Source organism: Passer montanus, unplaced genomic scaffold, assembly GCF_014805655.1.
Source record: "Passer montanus isolate IOZ18808 unplaced genomic scaffold, ASM1480565v1 scaffold89, whole genome shotgun sequence".
NCBI lineage: Eukaryota > Metazoa > Chordata > Aves > Passeriformes > Passeridae > Passer > Passer montanus.
The window spans coordinates 2597808-2622825 of record NW_024374256.1 but is presented as its reverse complement, the minus strand read 5'-3'; the positions used below and the strand labels follow the sequence as shown (position 1 = coordinate 2622825).

General features: G+C 57.1%; 1 protein-coding gene across 1 annotated transcript in view; it reads left to right on the top strand.

Annotated features, from left to right (window-relative positions):
- The first annotated feature begins 17024 nt into the window (after nucleotides 1–17024).
- Nucleotides 17025–25018, top strand: part of ADGRB2 (adhesion G protein-coupled receptor B2) — a 60237-nt gene continuing 52243 nt past the window's right edge. Inside the window, exon 1 of the mRNA XM_039733834.1 lies at nucleotides 17025–17037. The gene's annotated coding sequence lies outside the window, so the exon portion shown is untranslated. The remainder of the gene's footprint in view (nucleotides 17038–25018) is intronic.

The window sequence follows — 25018 nt, the reverse complement described above, 5'->3', positions numbered from 1 at the left end:
TGCAGGAATAAGAATAGGAATGAAGCCTTGGGGAGCCCAGCCTGGGGCGCTGGATTTGGGATGAAATTTTGGGGAGATCGGGATGGGGCGCTGGATTTGGGATGATATTTTGGGGAGATCAAGATGGGGGGTTGGATTTGGGATGAAATTTTGGGGAGATCAAGATGGAGTGCGGGATTCGGGATGAAGCCCTGGAGGGGGTTCAGATTTGGGTCTGGATTTGGGATGAAGCCCTGGAGACTCAGATTTTGGTGTTGGATTAGGGACGAATCCCTGGGGGGTTCAGACTTGGGATGAAGCCCTGGGAGCTCAGGCGATGCCCAGGGAGGGAGGGGACAGCTCGGGGCGGTGTCCCCTCGGGTGACCCCCCAGGATTCCCGCTGGCACCGTCCCTCCGGCTGTCCCCGAGCCGATGGAAAAGCCTCTCCTGCTTTTTTCCAGCCGGGAAATCCCGGCCCCGCAGCCCCGCGGGTGTCCCGGGCACAGCCAGGCTGGGCTTTGATGGCCCTCGCTAATGAGCGGCTCATTAACAGCTGTTTAATTAGCTCAGCCACTCAGCGCCGCCGCCGCGGTGAAGCGCTGCCAGACCTGGCGGTGTCACCTCCCTGTCCCGCTCCGTGCCTCAGTTTCCCCGCCCAGAGCAGGGCACGGGGGCACACCCCGGTGGCAGATATTCCAGAGAAATTCCAGGGATTTTCCAGGGGTATTCCCGGGGGTCCGAGGGTTGTGGACGTTCAGTGAGTGCCCCAGGTCGCAGCGCGGGTGTCCCCGGCTGCCCCCAGCACCCCAAAAGGATGAAGGCACAGCTCCCAGATCCATCTTTTCCAGAACTTTCTGCGCCTGGCGCGGCACGGGAGGATCGGGGTGCCCGATGCCAGGCCTGCAGGAGCCCGCCCTCGCTGGAATTTGCATTTTTCCCGGTGTTCCGTGAATAGTTAATGGCCAGAAGCCGCGGGAGGGTCCCGCAGCAGCGGGAAAACATCGCATGAATATTCATCTGCCGGGAGATGCGGCTTTGAGTGACAGCTGTCAATCACCCGGGCCTGGGCATCCCTGCGGGGAGGGGTTTGGGATGCGGGCACTGGGATTTGGGGTCCTGGCACTGGGATTTGGGGGGTCCTGGAATGGGGGTTTGGGGGGGGTCTTGGCGCAGAGATTTGGGGGTCCTGGCACGGGGATTTCGGGTCCTGGCAAGGAGGTTTGGGGTGCTGTTATTAGAATTTGGGGGGTCCTGGCACTGGAATTTAGGGAATCCTGGCACTGAGGTTTTTGGGGTCCTGGAATGGGGGTTTGGGGGGGTCCTGGAATGGGGGTTTGGGGTGTCCTGGAATGGGGGTTTGGGGTGTCCTGGCACGGGGATTGCGAGGGTTCTGGCTTGGGGATTTGGGCGGTCCTGGCACTGAGGTTTTTGGGGTCCTGGCCCGGGGATTTGGGGGTGCAGAAGGCGACACCAACCTTCCAGCGCCGGCATTTGGGATTTAGGATCTCCGTGAGACACCGGGCACAGCCTGCGAAGGGTTAAAATCCAGGATGGAGGTGGGAGATGGGAACAGCATCCATTAATTAGCGCCTGCATTGCGGGCCATTAATGCAAAGCTTTATTAAGCCGCCGCTTCCCAGCGATGCTCCCGACAAATCCCTGATTCCCGGGTTTTCCTAGGACCGAGCTCGGGCTCATCCCGCCGCGTTCGAGCGCACCTGGAGCCTCCCGCTGCTCCCCATTGACGCAATCGTGTTTATTTATCCCAAATATTTGGCAGAGGCCGAGGGAGCCGAGGAATGCGAAAATCGGATTTGCATCGGATTCCTGCGGAACGGCCCCGAGCCCCGGCGGGCGCCGGCCAATTAAAAATCCATCAGGAGCAAGGAAAACAAACTCCTGGATCCACGGGGAAAGTTCATAATGGAGGCGGCAGCGGCAGCGGGAGAGGGGAGCCTGGAGGGGGCGGGGAACGGAGGAGGGGGCGATTCAGGGGCAGGAAAAATGAAGGGGAGAGGTCGGGAGGGGATCGTGGAATGGTTGGGGTGGGAAGGGACGTGGAGATCGTCCTGTCCCACCCCTGCCAAAATTTCAGCATCCTGAGGTCGGGAGGGGATCGTGGAATGGTTGGGGTGGGAAGGGACGTGGAGATCGTCCTGTTCCACCCCTGCCAAAATTTCAGCATCCCCAGAGCCTGATCCTAAAATCTGCAGAGCCTGATCCCAAAATCCCGGGATCCCTGGAGCCTGATCCCAAAATCTCGAGATCTCTGGAGCCTGATCCCAAAATCTCCAGAGCCTGATCCCGGGATCCCTGGAGCCTGATCCCAAAATCTCGAGATCTCTGGAGCATGATCCCAAAATCTCGAGATCCCTGGAACCTGATCCTAAGATCTCCAGAGCCTGATCTCAAACTCCCAAGAGCCTGATCCCAAAATCTCAAGATCCCTGGAGCCTGATCCTAAGATCTCCAGAACCTGATCCCAAAATCCTGGGAACTCTGGAACCTGATCCCAAAATCCTGAAAGCCTGATCTCAAAATCCCAGGATCCCTGGAACCTGATCCCAAAATCCTGGGAACTCTGGAACCTGATCCCAAAATCCTGAAAGCCTGATCTCAAAATCCCAGGATCCCTGGAGCCTGATCCCAAAATCTCCAGAGCCTGATCTCAAAATCCCAGGATCCCTGGAACCTGATCCCAAAATCTCCAGAGCCTGATCTCAAAATCCCAAAATTCCAGCTCCCACTGCCCCAGGCTGCTCCAGCCTGGCCTGGGAGAATTCCAGGGATGGAGCAGCCGCAGCTCCTGTGGGAAATCCATCCCTGCCAGGGAGGAGTTTACCCCAAAAATCCCATCCCTCCCTGCCCTAAAAGCCAGTGGGATCCATTCCCGATTATCCCGGCGCTCCAGGCCCTTCTCCAAGCTCTGCCCCCATTCCCTGGAGCTCCTGCAAGGCCACTCCGGGGTCACCCCGAGGCTGCTCCTCTCCAGGCCGGACATTCCCGGCCGGACATTCCCGGCCGGACATTCCCGGCCGGACATTCCCGGCCCTTCCCTCTGCTCCAGCCGGGCCCTGGCCTGGCCCCAGCCCTGCAGGGAGCCTTTTCCCACTTTGCTGGGATGATTTTCCCACCTCTCAGGGGGTTTTTTAGGAAATTTTTCCCCACCTGCCTTTCTGGGATGATTTTCCCACCCACCTTTATAGGGGTTTCTGGGATGAATTCCCAGCATTTTTCCCATTCCAGAGCCTGGATCCCAAATTCCCAACAATTTCCCCCATTCCAGAGCCTGGATCCCAAATTCCCAACAATTTCCCCCACTCCAGTTCCCAAATTCCCAGCCTGGCTGCACCACCAGGGCAACTGAGGGAATCCCCTGGATTTTTGGGATAACTCAGAGGTTTTAAGGAATCTGCTCCAAATTTGGAAACCAAACCTACCCCAGAGCCCATCCCCTTAAAAAAGGGGATTTTAAATTTTTTTTTAATTTTTAAATCCATGCTGGGAGAGATCCCAGGGGTTTGATTTGATTTTCCAGCAGCTCTTTTTGTTATTATAATTTTTTTAAATTGTTATTATTATTGAAATTGTTTTTAATACAAATAGAAAAATGAATTTTTAAAAAATTATCGAAACTATTTTTGAAACTACTACGATTATTTCTCAATTGGCTCCATCCCAGCCCAAAAGGGAGAGCTGATATCTCTGAATATGCAGCAGAAACATTTCCTCAGGCTTTAAACAGAAAAAAAAGTGAAATATTTTAAGTGTAACAATGGAATATTATTAGAAGGGCACCGGCAGCTCAGGGCCTGGCTGCTGTGAAAGGAGAACAAAATCCAGCCCCGAGAGCTCAAAGCCAAACGGTCGCTTCCCATTTTTTTATTTCCCATTAGATATATTTTTGGAAAGCCAGAAAAAAATTCAAAATACTCATTTCCCAGCGTATTTTTTTATCCAACAGATTCCTAAACCCCTCTGATTTACCAGAAAATCGAATATCTGGGGGATTTTGGTTCAAATAAACCTGGGATGCTCCAGCTCCCCCTGTGGGGGCCGGGGAGCAAGGGGGCAATCCGATAATTAATAAAATTAATGAGATTAATAATTCCACTGATAAAAAAGGAGGGATCCCCCACATTTCACAGCTGGGAATGGATTTTCCAACACTTCCAGCCCCTGGAAAGCTTTTTTATCTCCCTGGCCACTGTGTCATTAGCAGCTGATTGATTTTTCTTTCCCAAAATCTTGGTGAGAGAGTGGGGCCAATAGAATAAATTTTTATATATTATATTTTTAGATATATAATTAATGATATATAATTAAATATTTTTAACATTCCTGCTTTTCCTGCTTTCTCCAGGCCTCTCTCTGCTTCCTGGACTGGAATATTTTCAATATTTCCCCTTTTTTCCCTTAAATTTCCCCACCACAGCTCTGCTGCCTGCAGGGGGATGCTCCACAAGGGGCGACTTTTCACCTGGAGAAGGGAATTAGGGTTTGGCAGGGAAACCCGGGATCCCAGGAGCCTGATCCCAAAACCCTGGGATCCCCAGAGCCTGATCCCAAAATCCCAGGATCCCTAGCGTCTGATCACAAAATCCCCAGGATCCCCAGAGCCTGATCCCAAAACTCCGGGATCCCCAGAGCCTGATCCCAAAATCTCCAGAGCCTGATCCCAAAATCCCAGGATCCCCAGAGCCTGATCCCAAAATCCCCAAAATCCCCAGAGCCTGATCACAAAATCCCCAAAATCCCCAGAGCCTGATCCCAAAACCCCGGGATCCCCAGAGCCTGATCCCAAAATCCCAGGATCCCTAGAGCCTGATCCCAAAACCCCAAAATCAACAGAGCCTGATCCCAAAACCCCAAAATCAACAGAGCCAGATCCCAAAACCCCGGGATCCCCAGAGCCTTATCCCAAAATCCCAGGATCCCTAGAGTCTGATCACAAAATCCTCAAAATCCCCAGATCCCGATCCCAAAACCCCGGGATCCTCAGAGCCTGATCCCAAAATCTCCAGAGCCTGATACCAAAACCCTGGGATTCCCAGGGCTTCATCCCAAAATTTCAGCATCCCCAGATCCTGATCCCAAAATCCCAGGATCCCCAGAGCCCGATCCCAAAATCCCAGAGCCCGACCCCCAGATCTCCAGATCCCAAAACGCCGAGATCCCCGGGATTCCCACCAGGCACGTGACGGGAAGGGAAGAGATAAATTAAACTCAGTTTTAACAAAGCTGAGCTCGTTTTTAATCCAGGCCAGAGCGATTTCATTCCGGACTCTCCGTGCAGAGTGGATTTCCCCTGAAAAAAGAGGAAATTTTCATCCCACAAAAGAACATCAGGGAGTTGGGCTGGGGAGTTTTGAGCCAAACTCTGCCCCTTTTCCCCGGGAAACAAAAACTGCCCAGCCCAGATCCTGGTTCAGCGTGCCGGAGGCACCGGGCACTGGAAATATTTTAATTAGGGGGGAATTGGATGCATCATTAACGGCAGGCCTTAATTAGAAGGAAGGGAAGTTCAGCTGTGGGGACATGGGTGGAGGAGGCTGTTGGAGAATGGGATTTTGGGATTTTTTTTAGGATTTTTTAGGGTTTTTTAGGGGTATTTTTTGGGGGTTTTGGGGTTTTTTTTGGGATGAATTGGGGTTTTTGATGGGGGTTTTGGGGGGAATTTGGGGGTTTTGGGGACACAGGATTTCTGTCAATGCCGCAGCTGCTCTGGGGAATGGGCAAAGGGGGTTTTTGGGGGGTCCTTTGGGGGTCGAGGTGCCTCGTGCTCAGCACCTGGACCTCGCTGCTGTCCCCTGGACGTGGCCAGGGTGACAGGGTGTGCCACCAGGTCCCTGGCTTTGGGATCCCTTTCCGTCAGGACCTTTGGGATAAAGGGGCTCTGCTGATGATGGAGCCTTGAGGTTGGAGGCAGGACCCTAAAAAAAAACCCTGATAAAAATAGGGTAAAACCCCTGATAAAAATAGGGTGAAACCCCTGATAAAACCCCAATAAAAAGGGTTTTATGGGGTAAAACCCCTGATAAAAATAGGGTAAAACCCTCATAAAAAGGGGTTTTATGGGGTAAAACCCCTGATAAAAACAGGGTAAAAACCCTGATAAAACCTCGATAAAAGGGGTTTTATAGGGTAAAATGCCTGATAAAAATAGGGTAAAACCCTTGATAAAATCCTGATTAAAGGGGTTTTATAGGGTAAAACCCCTGATAAAAATAGGGTAAAACCCCTGATAAAATCCTGATTAAAGGGGTTTTACAGGGTAAAACCCCTGATAAAAATAGGGTAAAACCCCTGATAAAACCCCAATAAAAAGGGTTTTATGGGGTAAAACCCCTGATAAAAATAGGGTAAAACCCCAATAAAAAGGGGTTTTATGGGGTAAAACCCCTGACAAAAATAGGGTAAAACCCCAATAAAACCGGGAGATTCCTGCATCCCTGGAGGATGGAGAACGGGGGGATGGGAAGGGGAACAATTCCCGCTGGGATCTCCCAGCGGAGCTCGCACATTCCCGTTGAAACTGCGAATCCCCCGGCGGGGAAGCGCTGATGAGCATGAAATAAATTACGGTTAATTGGATGAAAACATCGCAGCGCCTCCGTTCCCTCGCTGCCAGCTGCCAGGTGTGGGGACAGCGGGGACGGCAGCGCTGCTCCTTGTCACCGCTGCCACCTCTGTCCCCGCGCTGGCCCCGCCCGGGGCTGCTCGGAAATGTCAAATTAAGAGGTGAACGTTAATTAAACCCCATTTCCCCCCTCCCCTCGCCTTTCCCTGGTATCCATCCGCTGCCAGCTCCAAACCGGGAGTAAAATATAAAATTTAAAAAAATTAAAACCCCAAAGTTCCCCTGGAATATGAACCGTGATGAGATCAAGTTAATTGAACGATTTTACGGTGTCGTCCTCATTTGCCTTTTTAATTAGGTCCGGGGAACTTCCAGGAGCAGCATCCAGAGCTGGAATCCGCAGGAGGGAGGGAGGGATGCCCTGGGGGCAAAATTCCAGCGGTTCTGGTGACTGGGACTGCAGGAGGAGGTGACACCGAGCCCTGGGTCCCTTCCTCACCCCGCTGTGCCCTGACCGGAAATTAGGAACAGAAATAACCCAATAAAATGGAGATAAAATGGAAATTAAGGGTTAAATTGAAAATAAAGAGGATGAAAGGTGAGCTGTGGCTTTGGGAGGCAGTGGGGACTCATGGCACGTTGGGGACAAGGTGTGACAGCCCGGGGCAGGACAGGGACTGTCACCAACCCCTCCTGGCACCAGAAGGATCTGGATGTCCGAGCATCCCTTCCCTGATCCTGCTGGCGCCACTGGGGCACGGCCACGCTGCTGGTGACAGCACCCAGCACCACTTCGGGCAGGCCCTGTCCCTCCCCTGCCACAAAAACCCGGGAATTCAACTCCTTTTCCCCCACCTGGCTTTAACAGGGATGGCAGAAATCCCTGGAAAGGGAGAGACAAAAGATTCCTGTTGTATTTGCCAGGGCCCCCGTGGCAGGGAGGAGTGATGAATTTCACTCCGTGTTCTCAGAAGGCTGATTTATTATTTTATCATATTTTATTGAAGAATATTACAGTAACTATACTAAAGAATACAGAAAGGATACTTACAGAAGGTGAAAAGATAATAATGAAAACTCGTGACTCTCTCCAGAGTCTGACACAGCTTGGCCCTGATTGGCCAAAGAGTGAAAACAATTCAAATGAATCCAATGAAACAATCTCCAACCACATTCCACATGGGCACAACGCAGGAGAAGCAAATGAGATAAGAATTGTTTTCCTTTTCTCTGAGGCTTCTCAGCTTCTCAGGAGAGAAATCCTGGCCTGAAGGGATTTTTCCAGCCCTGGCCAAAGCATCCCGTGCCTGCTGCCGATTCCTCACGGCAGAACCAGCCCCAGGGGGTCTGGGAACTTGGGAAACTCCTGAAAAACTTGGAAGTGGGGCAGGGCGGGCTCCGTGCGAGGCGGTTTCCCGCAGGTGTTCAGCAGGGGAGAGCACTCAGTGCATTAGCCGGGCTGTAATTAATCATTTATACAGCCCCGGGACCCCCGGCAGCGATTGAGAGGAGCAATTAAACCTCTGCGCTCCTCGGCAGCTCCGCTCCCACCCCTGCAGCTCCTCTTCCTCGGCCCGGAGAGGTTCTGCCGAGGTGATCAATGAGGGCTGCGGGGGGAATTGGAGCAGAAAAAGGGGCCTGGAGGAGGCGGCCCGGCCTAATGGAGCAGCCGGGCGGGAGAGCAGGGAGAAAAAAGGGAATGAAAAAAGAATAAAAATGGAATAAAAGCCCGAGCGCGGCCGCTGACCCCTGGCTGAGAGCACCAGAGGGAAACTGGGACCGGTTCCATCAGTGCTGGGTTTGCTGCCGGCTCCAAAGATGCTCCAGGGATGCTGCTGCCTCCTAAATGCAGTTTGGAGCTGGAAATAGTGGGGAAACAGTAAGGAAAAAAGCAGAATTTGGGATTAAATTTGGTTCCCCAGCTGGTTGAGGACTTATGGGATGGGGGTGGAGGGAGTTTTGGGGTCTGAGCGAGAGGAGCCACGCAGGTAATCGTGTTTGAAATGTTTGAAATGTTTGAAATCCTCATATCCAGCCCAAAACATCATTAGCTAAAATCCCGTGGAGAGGGAGGGAAAAAAAAAACCCTCGGTCCTTAAAAATGCAAATAACATGGGCTGCTGAATGTCCTTGTTTGTGGGTAATTGCAAAATTCTTCGACTCAATCAGCCAAAGATAAACTGTGTTATTTAGGAGCAATTTGAAGGCAGACGGATGGAAAACAATGGGCCGGATTGGGCTCAGGAATGACGCCAGGATCCCGGCGGGATCAGCTGGGCCCCCTGCGGGATTCCCGGAGATGGAGAGCGGAGCAGCGCCTGGAACTGCCAAAGGCAGCGCCGAGGGGATGCCCCGGCCCGCGGGGAGGAGTATCCTGGTGGATATTCCCTGTTAGAAGGGACCCACAAGGACCCCAACCCCAAAAATCCCACCCTGAGCATTTCCCGGGGAGCCTGCTCCAGTGGATGCTTCTCACAGAATTCCCAAATTTCTTCTTTCAGCTGGGCCCGTGCTGCTGCTGCATCCCCGGAGCTGATTTCATTTTTGGGGAAGCAGCAGCAGAGGGTCTCACCTGGCCCATGCTGCTCCCACATCCCTGGAGTTCATTTTTTTGGGAAGAGGAGGCAGAGGGAGCAATGAGCAGGAGCAGCATCCAGGGGTTTATAAAGGACAATTTTCCTGGTTTCCATAAAAAACCGAGCTGCTGCCAAATGCTGGTGCTCCCTTTCCTGGACCCTCACCTTTCCCTGGCCCCTGGATGTTCACATTCCCTGGATTCTCTCCTTTCCCTGGATGTTCCCTCTTCCATGAATGCTTCTCCTCTCCTGGCTGCTGACCTTTTCCAGTCTGCTTTCCCTTCCCTGGATTCTCTCCCTCCCCTGGATGTTCTCTTTTCCCTGGGTTCCCACCTTCCCTCAGTGCTCGGCCTTCCCAGGATTCTCTCCCTTCCTTGGACGTTCTCTTTCCCCTGGATGTTCTCTTTCCCCCTGGATGTTCTCTTTTCCCCTGGACGTTCTCTTTCCCCTGGACGTTCTCTTTTCCCCTGGACGTTCTCTTTCCCCTGGACGTTCTCTTTTCCCCTGGACGTTCTCTTTCCCCTGGACGTTCTCTTTCCCCTGGATGTTCTCTTTTCCCCTGGATGTTCTTTTTCCCCCTGGACGTTCTCTTTCCCCTGGATGTTCTCTTTCCCCCTGGATGTTCTCTTTTCCCCTGGACGTTCTCTTTTCCCCTGGATGTTCTTGGCTTTTCCAGGCTACTTTCCCTTCTTAGGACGCTCTCCCTTCATTGGATTCTCTCCTTTCCTTGCACGTTCTTCCTTTCCTGGCTGCTCACACTTTTCCTGGATTTTCTCCCTCCCTTGGATGTTCTCTCACCCCTGGGTGCTCACCTTTCCCTGGGTCCTCTCCCTCCCCTGGATCCTCTCCCTTCCCCACCAAACCCACAACCCACAAAACCCCTACAATCCCCAGCAATTCCATCCCCAAGCCCTCCCTCATCTCTTCCAGGTGCTCTCCCGGGAGCTGGGAGGCAGCAGGAGCAGGCAGGAGCCCACAATACAAGATGATTTTTTTTTGTTTTTAATTAAAAAAACCCTCGGTAATTATTTCCCAGCCATCCAGTTCCCTTTCCCGTGCAGACCTACAAGGATGTAAACACGATTCCCTTTGAACACATGCTTCCCGGCCATCCATCACCTCATCCAGACTTTATTATGCTCCGCTCTCGACGTTATAAATTACATTTTAATGATAAATTACGCACTCCCAATGCCAACCGCGGCCTCCCGCAGCCGGCAAAAACAATAATAGATTTGTAGGAAGTGAAAATGGGAAAATGCATATTTATGAGGTTGGACGGTTTGGGGGGGAAAAAGGCAATTGTGTTCTGAAATATTTGGATTTATGGATTATTTCCTGTTTTTAAAAGGCCTCTGTGGCTCAAAATGCCAAGTCATTCCAGGGAAGAAGGGTGGGAATTGCTCCCGGGGGGGTCCTTTGGGACATAAATGGGGCTGGGACAAAGCCTTGATGGGCCGAGAAAATTCCAGGGGAGGTTTTGGGATTCCAGGATGGTGGTGGCTGCTGTGGAGCCCACAAATACCCGGGGTGCAGGAAATGTCCAGAATTCGGGGAATGACGGGGATGGGATGGGGGGAAATGTCTGGGAATGGGGTGAGTGGGATAAAAAAGGGGGATAAAAAGGGAGAGTAGGATGGGATGGGATGGGATGGGATGGGATGGGATGGGATGGGATGGGACGGGACGGGACAAAAAGGGGAATTAAAAAGGGGGATGTTGTGGGATGGGATGGGGATAGGATAGGGGGGATCCAAAGGGGGAATGTTATGGGATGTGATGGAATGGGGGAATGCCATGGGGGGATGATGTGGGATGTGATGGGATTGATGGGGGATGCAAAGAGGGGATTTGTTTCGGGGTAGGATGGGGGGGTTGAGGTGTGTGGGGATATTATGGGATGCGATGCAGGGCCATGACACCCCACCATTTAGAGCAGAAGGACGAGCAGCACGCTCCCGGGGGGCTCCCGGCCGGGGAGGGGACCCTGCTGCCCGCTCGGTGCCCGCTCGGTGCCCGCTCGGTGCCCGGGGGAGGGGAGGGCTCGGGCCGCTCCATCCCGCCCCCCCGAGCCGCTGCTTTTGTTGCACATCCATTACCCGAGCAGCTTTTGACTGGAGCCGGGAGCGCGGCTCTGGCCTTCAGCAAATGGCTTTTTCAAGGTGAACATCAGCTTTGTGCCGGAGCTTTTGGGAGCTTTTCAAAGAGCTGCCGTCATTCAGCTGCTGCGGTCCCTCGGCGGGATCAGAGCTCCGCGAGGCAAACTCCGGCAGGAGGAGGGGGAAAGGGGAAAAACCCAGCCAGGGACACGAGAGGAGAGGGGCAGGAGCGGGGACAGCCCTGGGGGTGCGTCCGTGGGGGTGTCCCGCTGGGGAGCTGGGCAGGGAGGTCGCGCACCGTGCTGGCTGCAGGGGAGAGGATGTTGGAGAGAGGGAGGGAGTGGAATCACGGCTGGGTGGGGACAGTGATGGCAAGGACGGTGCCAGCCGGTGGCCGAGAGGCCCCTCCGGTGGCGGAGAGGCTCCGGTGGCCCAGAGGCTCCGTTCTCAGCTTTCGGGGTGAGAACAAAACGCGGAGATCAAAGGGGCAGCGAGCGCAGGAGGGAGAAGATCCGGCAGGGAGGAAGAGCTGCCAGGGAGGAAGGGCTGCCAGGGAGGAAGAGCTGACGCTGGCGGTGCCACTTCCCCGGTGTCACTTCCCCGGTGTCCCTTCCCCGGTCCCCTGCCGTGTCCGGTCCCCGCCGCCGCCCCCGGGCAGGGGCAGGAGGGGCCCGAACGTTTCTGCAGGAGCGGCCCCTGGGCTCACGCACAAGTGCCCGATCATCCCTGCACGGGCAGCCAAGCGAGCCCGGCCGGCCCCCAGGGCACTGGGGGTGCCCCACAGCCGCCCCCAGCCCCTCGCTGTGCCCCGGCTGGGGCTCGGGTCCTGCCCTGGCAGCTCCCCTAGAGCTTTCACCTCGGGATTCCAGGCCAGAATTGCAGAATTGCTGGGGGTTTTGTGATGCTGGGGAGGGATAAAGGCTTGGTGGGGAGCTGGGATTTCGGCAGGAGGTGCAAAACTGGGATGAGAGGGGGGGAAATCCCTGAGTGGGAGCATCAGGGACTGCCTGGGGATGGGGCCTGTGAGCACCTCGGGGACTGGGGTGGCCCAGGGCCCAGCAGCAAGTGGGGACAGGCTGTTCCCTGTGGGATTTAGGGACAAAGGAAAGGGATGAGCTGAATTCTGGGGTGGGAGCTGGGATCCAGCACGGCCCCTGCAGGGCAGGGGGTTTTATTGGGATCATCAGACCTGGAGGGGCAGGGTCCTCAGCAAAACCAGAAAGGAGCAAATAGGAACCAGGCTGGGCACCAAATGATGTCCTGCAGATGGGAAAAATCCCCAGATCCAGCTGGGAATCCTCTGCAGCACTGCAGCACCCAGCCACGCTCCATTCTCTGTCCTCTTGGTCCCTCGCCAGCTCCTGGGGACAGGAGGCACCTGGGGACGTGCAGAGCCAGGACTGACCCTTCTCTCCCTGCCCCCAGCGCTGGCATGCAGCATTCCCTGGAATTTTGGGAAGCAGGAGGTGAGAGCTGCCTCCCCTCCTCCTCCTCCTGTGCCGCCGGAGCACGGGGAGCTGTTCCCGGATATTTTTGGGAGGACTCCCCATGATGGAGAGGAAAAGCCACAAGGAGTTGGCTCCAGCTGGGTGTCTGGCTGTGTCCCCAGGGTGCCACCAGCCCCAGTATGATCCCAGTATCACCCCAGTATGATCCCAGTATCACCCCACACCACTCCAGTATGATCCTAGCATCATCCCAGCACCACCCCAGTATCACCCAGCAGCATCCCAGCACCACCAAGCATATGATCCCAGTATCACCCCAGTATGATCCCAGTATCACCCCAGTATGATCCCAGTATCACCCCAGTATGATCCCAGTATCACCCCACACCACTCCAGTATGATCCTAGCATCATCCCAGCACCACCCCAGTATCACCCAGCACCACCAAGCACCATCCCAGCATCATCCCAGCATCACCCCAGTATGATCCTGTATCACTGAAGCATCATCCTAGCATCATCCCAGCATAATCTCAGCACCATCCCAGTACAATCCCAGCATCCCAGCACCATCCCAGTATCACCCAGCAGCATCCCAGCATCCCAGCTCCGCCAAGCACCATCCCAGCATCACCCCAGTATCACCCCAGTATGATCCCAGTATCACCACAGCATCCCCCAGCACCATCCCAGTACGGTCCCAGCAGCACCCCAGCAGCACCCCGGCCCCCCAGGCAGGACCCCCGGCCCCTCCCGAGCAGGGAGCAGCGGCAGCACCTGGCTGCCGTGTTTAGGAGGAATGTAGGGCAGGCTGGAGCATCCCAGGCCATCTCCTGCCCGCACGGAGTGTGCCATGTGAGGGCTGGGCACGCAGGGGGGCCCGAGGGGGCTGCTGCCCATCCGTGTGTGCCGGCACGCTCCGGCTCCGGCTCCGGCCCCGGCCAGCTGGCCCAGGGCTCAGGAGGTTTCTTCCCAAGGATTTTTGCCGTGGATGAGCTGTGATGCACCCGGGATCAGCCCCAGCTGCCCAGGGGTGCGCGGTGCCCCCCACCCCCTGCTCCTGCTCCTGTTTGTTATTCCAGCTCGGTCTCCTCTCGACAGAGGCCTTTGTTCTGCTGCTCCGGAGAGGTTTAATTCCCCTTGTTGCCGTTAGCATAGGAGTACAATGAAAGGTGAAGGGAGAAAATCCCACAATTCCCTGGATCTCTGCACTGGAGAGCGGAGCTGGCAGCAGGAGGGAGGTGCCAGCCCGGGGTCGGGAAGGATTTGGCACCCACAAGAGTGCTGGGAATCCCAGCGCAGCCAGGGGAGCAGGAGGTGCCACCCTGCCAGCTTCAGTGCTGAGTGCTCCACATGGACACAGTGCCCTTGGCTGGGCATGGTGGGAGGGTGGGAGCCCCTGGCTGCACAAAGGTGAAGGGAGAAAATCCCACAATTCCCTGGATCTCTGCACTGGAGAGCGGAGCTGGCAGCAGGAGGGAGGTGCCAGCCCGGGGTCGGGAAGGATTTGGCACCCACAAGAGTGCTGGGAATCCCAGCTCAGCCAGGGGAGCAGGAGGTGCCACCCTGCCAGCTTCAGTGCTGAGTGCTCCACATGGACACAGTGCCCTTGGCTGGGCATGGTGGGAGCCCCTGGCTGCATCCAGCAGCTCCCAGATCTCTGGGAAGCTGCTCTGGCCTTGTCTGCATCCCTGTGCCCATCCCATTCCCTGTGCCAATCCCATTCCCTGTGTTCATCCCATCCCTGTGCCCATCCCATTCCCTGTGCCAATCCCATTCCCTGTGTTCATCCCATCCCTGTGCCCATCCCATTCCCTGTGCCAATCCCATTCCCTGTGTTCATCCCATCCCTGTGCCCATCCCATTCCCCGTGCCAATCCCATTCCTTCTGTTCATCCCATTCCCTGTGCCCATCCCATTCTTTGTGCTAATTCTTGTCCCTGTGCCCATCCTGTTCCCTGTGCCCATCCCATTCCCTGTGCCCATCCCATCCCTTGTGTTCATCCCTTTCCCTGTGCCCATCCCACCCTTGCCCTCACCCCCTCCCCTGTGCTCATCTTCATCCCTGTGCCCATCCCCATCCATGTCCTCACTCCATTCCCTGTGCCCATCCCAGTGCCCACCCCAGCACCTCCCCTGGCTCTCCATCCCCGTTGTTTCCCATGGTTTTGGTGGAATGGAGCCCATCACCCCCATCTTCCCCCAGCCTGGCTCTGGCTGCCAGGAGGTGCCCGGCTGTCCCTGTCCCCCCCGTGCCATTCCCACTGCTCCTCTGCCTCATCCCAGCCAATCTCCCTGCCCTGTCCCTCATCCCGGCTGTGCCACCTCTGCTGTCACCTCCCTGATCCGGTGTCACCGCAGGATTTGCTGCACTTCAGGCTCCCTGTGACACTGGGGTCACTCTGGGGGGGGCTCCTGGGGATCCAGGGACTTGGGACATCCCAAACTGAGCGGGACAGATGCCACCAGCCCCGAGGCCACCACGCCCGACGATTTTTGGGCTGTTCCCACGGAAGGAGAGGAAACGGCACCACCTGGGGATTTATTTTTGGGAGCTTGTGGCTGCTGCAAAGAGCTCCAGCCGTGAAATTCCAGCGAGGGATTTCCCCCTGCTGCCGCCCCCAGCCCCGCGGGCCCGGCCGGGCGGAGCGGCCGCCGCAGATGGAGCCGATTGGGGCATTAAATTCAAAGAGATGATGAAGTGCAGTGAGAACCGTGTCAGCTCCTTGTCAGCGAGGAGAATGCGCCGGGGCTGCGGATTAGAGGCTGAGTGACGGCCGGGGATTGCAGGCAGACAGGCGATCCATCAGCCGGGGAGATCAGAGGGAAGCATTCCCGATCCTGGCATTCCCAAACCTGGCATTCCCGATCCTGGCATTCATTCCCGATCCTGGCATTTGCAATCCTGGCATTCCCGGCTGCTCCGTGCTCCCCATCCCTGCACCTTGTCACAGGTATGGTTGCACCAGGCACAGATGGAAAGAGGGAAGAGCCAGAGGTTCTCCAAAGGGTCATTCCTGCTCCTTGCTGAGCCCAAAAATGCTCCAAAAATCCCTTTATGGGATTCACCTACCCATGTTCCCCCAGTCCCCGACCTACAGAGGTGAGGGGACAATGTGACAATGGGGACACGTGGGGGTGGTGACAGAGGAAGCTCAGGTGAGGTGGATCCACAGCATTTCCTTCTTTCCACATTTCCATTTCTCCAATTTTCCATCTCTCCCAGTTTCCATCTCTCCACTTTTCCATGAGCCCAAAAATGCTCCAAAATTCCCTTTATGGGATTCACCTACCCGTGTTCCCCCAGTCCCTGACCTACAGAGGTGAGGGGACAATGTGACAACGGGGACACGTGGGGGTGGTGACAGAGGAAACTCAGGTGAGGTGGATCCACAGCATTTCCATCTCTCCACATTTCCATTTCTCCAATTTTCCATCTCCCCCCGTTTCCACCTCTCCCCATTTCCATCTCTCCCCATTTCCATTTCTCCAATTTTCCATCTCCCCCCGTTTCCACCTCTCCACCTGGCTGCTCCTTCCTCCTCGGAATTCAACCCCAAATCTGTCCCAGATTCCCTGGGAGGGCTCCAAGGATGCCCAGCTCGGGGTGCCCACACTCCCCAGTCCCAAACAGCCGAGCCGGGCTTGGGTTTGGTTGCAAACTCCCGGGGACCGGCCCACGCCGAGCTCTCCCTCCCATCCAGGGGCTCATCCAGAGCCTGCGGCTGCTCCCGCTGGCGGCTCCCTCGCTCCTGGCATCGCTCCTGCATCGTCACCACTTCACACCCTCCCTGCCCGCCCCTGGAATTCATTCTCAGCCGGGAAAGCAGGGATGGGTGCGGGGCTCAGCGCCGCCCTCCCACCCATGCCGTGCTGGAAATGCAGATCGCAGCAGCTGCTGCTCCTTTCCTGCCTCCTGCCCCACCTGGAACATCTGGAGAAGCAGAGGCCGGGGTGATGGCTCAGCCCTTCCTGGTGGATCCGTGGGATTTGTTCCTCGTGGAGCAGAGCTGGGCTGGCAGCCCCTGCCCCGAATCCGGGTATTATTTATAACATAAATAATAAATAATAAAAGTCAACCTCTCTGCTCTTCACGGGGGCTCCAGCCCTTTCCCTCTCTTTCCCTTGGTTAATTAATTTAATGGCTTTTTGATTGCGGAGGGATTAGCTGGGAGCTATAGGATCTATATATAGAGGGATAGAGGGGGCTATAGATAGCGCAGCCAAGTGAGAACAGCCCCCACTCCCCTGGAATTGGGAAGTTTGGGAGCGCAGGGGAGGCCGTGCATGGAGCGCCGGGATGCAGCCCGGAGCCCGGGAGATGCTGCCTGGGGTTTAGGAGGGCTGGCAGGAAGGTGAGTGAGGGGTCCTGGGGGTGGCAGGGGTTGGAATTGCAGCTGGATGGGGCTGAGGGAGGGGACAGCAGCGTGTCCTGCCCTGGGGAATGGGACAGGGGGGTCACAGTGCCCTGGAGGTCACTTTGGGGTCCCCTGGGTGCCTGGTCTGGCTGTGCAGGCCCTGCAGAGTCCTGGCAGAGCTGGAAAAGCTCTGCTCCACCCCAGCGGGGCTTTGGCACCGCTGTCACCACCCCCACGTGTCCCCTTGGTCACACTCGTCCCCTCACCTCTCCAGGCCAGGAACCTGGGGGAACAGGGGCAGGCTCACCCCACAAAGGGATTTTTGGGGTGGTTTTGGGCTCAGGAGGATCAGCGAGGAGCAGGGATGACCCTGGCGGGGCTGAGCCCCTTTGGAAGACCCCTGGCTCTTCCCTCATGCCCAGCCCGGTGCCACCGTGCCTGGTGACAAAGCTGAGCTCCTCCCAGCTCGCAGCCAGCGCTGGTCCCTCTGCTCCCTGGCAGCTCCCTTTGTGCTGGGAACAAAGCCTGCACAGGTCTGTCTGTCTGTCTGTCTGTCTGTCTGACACCCAGGAGCAGCCCCTGGCCCCTTCCCACGGTGACAGGGACAGGAGTGAGGCAGGGCTGAGCCCTCCCAGCTGGTGACAGGCTGGGATTTGGGGTGGTGCTTCCTGTCCTTGGAACACCGTGGCTCATCCCGGGGATGTCCCCAAGGGACGCCTTTGTCCTGGTGTCACCCACACGTGGGGACTCTTTCCTTCCCGCCTTCCAAGAATTTCCTTCCGTGGGGCTCAGGGAGAAGGGGGCTGATGTGATGTCCCTGTGCTGGTGTTTAATGCCCTCAGAGCACCGTGGGCCATGCCAGGGATGTCCCTCATCCAAGGGGGACAAAGACACCTGGTCCTGGTGTCACCCACAAGCGGGTGGCTCCCTCCTTTCTGCCTCTCAACAATTTGCACCCCTTTGGTTTAGGGAGTTGGGGTTTCTGCTGGAATTTGGGGTGATGCTCCTGCTCTGGTGTTTAATCCCTTTGGGTCACCGTGGCTTATCTCAGGTGTGTCCCCCATCCATGGGGGACAAGGACACCTTGTCCTGGTGTCACCCACAACCTGGTGGCTCTTTCCTTCCTGTCTCCCAAGGACTGGAATCTCTGGGTGGAGGGAAATGGGGCTGAGGCTGGAATTTGGGGTGACACTCCTGCTCTGGTGTTGAACCCCTTTGGAACACTGTGGCTCACCCCAGGGACGTCCCCAAGGGACACCTTTGTCCTGGTGTCACCCACAAGCTGGTGGCTCTTTCCTGCTTTCCTCTGAAGGAAGAATTCACATCCCTGGGGTTCAGGGAGATGTGAGCTGGTGCCAGAATTTGGGGTGATGCTCCCGCACTGGTGTTGAGTCCTCTTGGATCACCTCTTTCCTTCCTGTCTCCCAAGGACTGGAATCTCTGGGTGGAGGGAAATGGGGCTGAGGCTGGAATTTGGGGTGACACTCCTGCTCTGGTGTTGAACCCCTTTGGAACACTGTGGCTCACCCCAGGGACGTCCCCAAGGGACACCTTTGTCCTGGTGTCACCCACAAGCTGCTGGCTCTTTCCTGCTTTTCTCTGAAGGAAGAATTCACATCCCTGGGGTTCAGGGAGATGTGAGCTGATGCTGGAATTTGGGGTGATGCTCCCACACTGGTGTTGAGTCCTCTTGGATCATCACAGCTCATCCCAGGGATGAGGGGACACAGGGACACCTTGTCCTGGTGTCACTCACAACCTGGTGGCTCTTTCCTTCCTGCCTCCCACGGACTGGAATCTGGGTGGAGGGAAATGGGGCTGAGGCTGGAATTTGGGGTGACACTCCTGCTCTGGTGTTGAACCCCTTTGGAGCACCGTGGCTCACCCCATGGATGAAGTGGCACTGGGACACCTTTGTCCAGGTGTCACCCACAAGCTGCTGGCTCTTTCCTCTCTGCTTCCCAGGAATTTTCACCCCTGGCCTTCAGGGAAACATGGGCTGATGCTGGAATTGGGGGTGACACCCCTCTTTAACCCCTTTGGAACAGCTCCCCCAGGGATGAGGGGCCACGGGGACACCTTGTCCTTGTGTCACCCGCACCAGTGGCTCTTTCCTGCGATCCCCCCATGAATTTGCAGCCTGGGGGCTGTGCAGGGAGGGCGGGAGGTGCCGGGGCCGTGCCCCAGATCCCGCTGGAATCTCCGCAGGCAGCGAGCCGCAGATTGGCTTTGACAAGCTCGGCCCGGGAGCTGCGTCGTGGCGGATGCAAATGATCCAGCAGCTCCCGGTGACAACGCGCTGTGACAGCCCGCGCCGGGGGAACGGGCTGTGACACCCTGTCACATCCCCTGCCAGCCGCAGCTGCGCTGTCCCCCCCCTCCGGAGCGCCCCCGGCACAAAGAGGGGGGGGACAGGCGTGGGGGTCCCCAGGGAGAGGCTGGGAGGTGGCAAAAGGGGGTTTTGCCAAAGGATGGAGCCATCGGAGGTGACAGCGGATCCAGGGACAATGTGCACGCTGAGGAGCTCGTGTGCAGCTCCAGGCAGGCTGGGGAGAGACCCAGAGCATCCCAGAGCATCCCAGAGCATCCCAATCCATCCCAGTGCATCCCAGAGCATCCCAGAGCATCCCAGTGCATCCTAATCCATCCCAGTGCATCCTAATCCATCCCAGAGCATCCCAGTTCATCCCAGTGCATCCCAGTTCATGCCAGTGTGTCCCAGTGCATCCCAGTTCATCTCAGTGCATCCCAGTTTATCCCAGTGCATTCCAGAGCATCCCAGTTCATCCCAGTGCATCCCAATCCATCCCAGTTCATCCCAGTGCATCCCAGTTCATCCCAGTGCATCCCAATCCACCCCAGTTCATCCCAGTGCATCCCAGTTCATCCCAGGATTGTGTTTTGCCCCATGGGGCTGTGCTGAGTGTGGGATTAATCTCGGGGCTGTTCCGGAATTGGCCAGGAGCTGATAACAGGGCTAAGGATCTGGAAAGCTTCTCTGGGATCACTTTCCCTCCCCAGGGATGTCCCCGAGTGGGTGACATTGGGATCAGACACCTCAGCTTTTCCCTGGCTCTTCTGGACCCCAAAATCTGCAGTTCCCATGAAGAAATTCGGTTCTGAGGCCATCCCCTGCCCCCTGCCCCATCCCCAGGCTGGTGCATTTTGCCTGACTCCACAAAATCCGAGGGCCTGGTGAATTCCCGAGATCAAACGTGCAAATCCTGAGGAGGAGAGCGAGGAGCACACACGAGGAGGGGAGAAGCTGCTCCGAGCCAATCCCTCTCGGAGGTGGCATTTGAGCAGATGGAGGAGTGGAGTGGATTGGAGTGGAGTGGAGCTGTCTGAGGAGGATGTGATGGAAATGTGAATATGGAGAGGAGGCTCTGGCTGCCTGCTGGGAGCTGGGATCGCCCTGGAGCAACATCCTCCCCAGCCAGCTCCTCGTGCCGGCCCTTTGGAACAGCAGGAGCTGATTTTAGGGATCATCAAAGCATTTGTGGGGTTCTCTTCACTTTTTGGGAGGTGGATGAGCCTGCTGGGAGCTGGGATCACCTGGAACAGCATCCCGTGGGCACTGTCCCCAGCCAGCTCCTCGTGCTGGCTCTTTGGAAGGGCGGGAGCTGATTTTAGGGATCACCAAAGCAGATGTGATGGAAATGTGAATATGGAGAGGAGGCTCTGGCTGCCTGCTGGGAGCTGGGATCGCCCTGGAGCAACATCCTCCCCAGCCAGCTCCTCGTGCCGGCCCTTTGGAACAGCAGGAGCTGATTTTAGGGATCATCAAAGCATTTGTGGGGTTCTCTTCACTTTTTGGGAGGTGGATGAGCCTGCTGGGAGCCGGGATCACCTGGAACAGCATCCCGTGGGCACTGTCCCCAGCCAGCTCCTCGTGCCGGCCCTTTGGAAGGGCGGAGCTGATTTTAGGGATCATCAAAGCGTTTGTGGGGTTCTTTTCACTTTTTGGGAGGTGGAGCAGCCTTTGGAGAGGCTCCCACTGCCTTTGCTGCCCTGGTGGCCCCTGGGAAGGTGGCACACGGGTGATGCCAGTTCCGTGCCAGGCACTGCCGGGATAGCAGAGCCACTCTGGTGGCTGCACCACGCTCAGGACAGGCTCCCGTGCCAAACCCTCCACGCTCCAAGCCGGATCCTCATTCCTGAGGGTTTGGAATTAATATTTACCTATCAGCAGTGCTAATTAGGCCTCTCAACGATGCTCCTGCTCTGCGTTGGGCCGATAAAATGCGGATGGTGTGTGAGAGGAGCTCACAGAGGGCTGGCTCGGGGATGTGCTTCACCTCCAGATCCACACCAGGGCTGGGTTCACATTTCCCATCGTGTTTTCCTCACGTTCTGCTTCTCCTGCTGCCAGCTCGGGGAGGGGGACACGCGGTGGGAGTTGTGGTTTTCCCCCCCAGGTGTCCCCCCGTATTTCCCGGTGCTGTGGCAGGGCTGGGGTGAGGCAGGCAGGAGGGAGGATTCCTCCTGGATCCCTCTCCGTGCTGCTTCCCATCTGCCGGATTATTTCAGCATTTAATTATTTACCGCAGGCTGTGTGGGCAGCTGTACAGAGGCAGTTATTGCTTAATTGAGCTACTTGACTCCAGCGCTGCCAAAATAGGAACAGGAACGGGAAAAAAAAGGATCCCCCTCTTGTAGGGCAGCCTGGGAAGCAGGGAGAGCACAATCCCCTGGGAAAATCCGGCTTTCCAGGGGAGATTTGGGGTGATGCCACCTTCATCCCATCCCACCCCTCGCTCCCCACGCCAAACCTGGCCCTGAGGGAGAGGGGAGCCCCAGGGAGCGGTGCCAGGGCAGGGATGCTCCAGCCAGGTGACACGCGGTGACAACGCGGTGACAATGCCCTGCCGAGGAGGCGCCAGCGTCCATCTGCCAGGTATCCCAGTCCTGGAGCCGGGATGTCCCCAGGAATGTCCCCCGGAGCTCAGGGCGTCCCCTCCAGCTGAGCTGGAAAGGAGCCTGGCAGCGTTTCCCCATTCCCAGAGGGAATCCAGCCCGGGCTGTCCCCGCCCCCGCCACCTCCGTGACCTCCCCATCTGTCACCGAGCCCGGTGTCCCCGGGACCCCCCGGCTGGCGGCAAAGCGGCTCCATCCATCTCCATTTCCCGGGAACACGGAGCTCCGTGGATGAAAGCCTGGGATAATTGATGTGATTATGGAATCCAGCAGGATGCAGATTGGCACCGAGCAAACATCTGCCTGCCGCTCCTCGGGGAGCCCGGGCACCGGCGGGGAGCGGGGCCGCTCCCGCTTTCCTCTGGAGCGCTGCTGGGAAGGAGGATGAAGTGGGGAAAACCCGGGGGGTGTTTTGGGATTGAGGGTGTGCAGCCCCTGGGGTGTGCGGGGTTGTCATTGTCACATCCCCCCTCAGGGTGGGGTTTGGGATGGCCAAATCCAGCACCGATCCCGCGGGAATTGGGGATTTATGGCACCCTAAAAGCTGTGTGAGCCCGGAGGGAGCGCTTTGGGGTTGGAAAGGAGGGATGGGAGCCATGAATGAGCTCTGGGATGCTCCCGGTGCTGGCGCAGTGACAGGGCCGGGACCTTGGGCTTGGCTCAGCTCTGCAGCTGCTGCTGGCACTGCCGGGATGGGGACGGGGACAGCGGCGAGGGGACAGCGGCGAGGGGACAGTGTGGAGAGAGGGGACAGCGACAGCGGGGAGGGGACAGCAGGGGAAGAAGGGACAGTGAGGAGACAGGGGACAGTGGGGAGAGAGGGAACAGAGGGGACAGGGGGGATAGCAGGGAGAAAAGATGGAGGGGAGAGAGGGGACAATGAGGATAGAGGGGACAGTGGGGACAGAGGGGACAGTGGGGACAGTGGGGAGGGAGGGGACAGCAGGGAAAGGGGACAGCTGGGATAGAGGGGACAGTGGGGAAAGAGAGTACATCAGACACAGAGGGGACAGTGAGGATAAAGGGGACAGTGGGGACAGCTAGGACTGGAGGGACAGTGGGGATAGAGGGGACAGCTGGGACACAGGGGACAGAGGGCACACTGGGCAGTCTCAGCTGCCAGGGCCGAGGTGCAGCTCAGCCCCAGCGGGTCCCTGTGCTGGGGTGGCCTCGGGGGAGCAGATCTGTGTCTTGGGGACACGGAGGTGACCCCAGCCTGGCGTCACGGCTGGGTTGGCATTTCAGAGGCTCCGGCTGTCACCTGCAGCCGCCTCGCTCCCGTTCCCAGGCTGGCAGGAGGAATGATATCATTTATAGATGCTTTTTATTTGCTTTGATGTCCCCCCTGCTGTGACAGAAACACAACCACGCCGCCTCCGCAGCGCCGCTCTCCCTGTCCTTGTCCCTGTCCCTCTCCGAGGGGGCCCCAGGGGTTTGGTGGCTTCGTTCTCCTCATGGATTGGCTGCTGGGACAGCACAAGGGGTGACGCTGAGCTGCCACTCCCCTGGGAATTTGGGATGGAATTTGGGATGTCACACAGCCCGTGGTGACCCCAGCTCCACCCTTGGTCCTTTGTGGGTCCCTGTCCCCTCAATGTTTTGGGGTTCAGAGCAGGGAGGGTGATCCCAGCACGGGGTGGGGCAGGGCCACCCAGTTAGGGACAGCACGAAGTGTTGGGACCCTAATGAGACCCTAAGGAAGGTAACGAGCAGGACTGGATGGGTTGGGGTGGATCTGCAGCCCACCCACAGGCCCAGCTGTGCTGCCTGGGAGGAGGAGGAGGATGAGGATGGTGAGGATGGGGCTGGAGGCATTTCCTGCCCTGTTTGGAGAAGGTCGAGCCCACGATGGGAAGCTCAGAGCAGCTCTGTCCCTGCTGGGACCTCGTGGTCGCCAAACTGGGCCACCAAACTGGGCCACTGGGCTACCAAAGTGGGCCACTGGGCCACCAAAATGAGCCACTGGGCCAGGGCCCTGGGATCTGGGAGGTGAGGAGGAGGAGGATGGCAGCCAGGCTGCCTGGGGGACAGCTTGGGGTCACCCCGAGCTCCCACGGAGCTTCCAAGAGCCCCAGGGAGCGCTGAGCTGTGCGTGCAGCGATAAATTAATTAATTAAAGCCATCAAATAAAGCCTCGCAGCAGCCCCAGAGGGAGCGGCGCCGATGCAGGCGCTGGTTGTGCTCAGGGATTAACGCCCTGCCGGGGTGGGCTCGCATTCCCAGCCCTCCATCCCGGTTCTCTCCTCCCCCGGGAGCGGCGCTGTCAGCTCGCATCGCTCCCCGGGAGCTCCCGGCAGCGCTCCCAGCCCCTCCCGCTGCCCCCGCGGGGCCAAATCCAACGGAACCAGCGCCAAAAATCCCGGGAAAGCCGAGGGACCCCCGCCCGATCCCCCCCGATCCCCGCCGGAGAGCCGCGGATGGGGAGCGGGGATCGCGGCGGGGGAAATTTGGGTTTTGATGAATTGTTGAGTGTTGTGGTTTTTGATAAATTGTTGATAACCGTGGCGGCTCGAGGAGCTGGCGGGATCCTCGGCTCGGTGCAGGGAAAGGAGGGATCCCGAATCCCGGAGCTCCGGCGAGGATTGGGAATGGGAATGGTGGGATGGTGATGCTGGGGTGAGCTCCAGCGTGTCCCCAGTCCTGGCTGGTGTCCCAGCCCATCCCCAGGCTCAAATCCATCCCTGGAAAAGGGCATTTCCCGGGAAATCTGTCAGCGAGCCCGGCTGGCCCTGTCCCCTCCCGCCAGGATGGCATCCAGGGAAGGACGAGGACGATTTAGCGGGATATTGCAGCTTAATGACCCGTTAATTGGGAATTTAGGAATTAGGAGTGGGAAACCAAGCCAGGGAAGGGAAGGGAAGGGAAGGGAAGGAAGGAAGGAAGGAAGGAAGGAAGGAAGGAAGGAAGGAAGGAAGGAAGGAAGGAAGGAAGGAAGGGAAGGCGGAAAAAGGAAAGAAAGGGAAGGCGGAAAAAGGAAAGGAGGAAGAAAACGAAAGGAAATCAAAGAGAATGGAAGGAATGGGAGGAAAGGAAGGGAAAGGAAAAAAACAGGAAAGGAAGG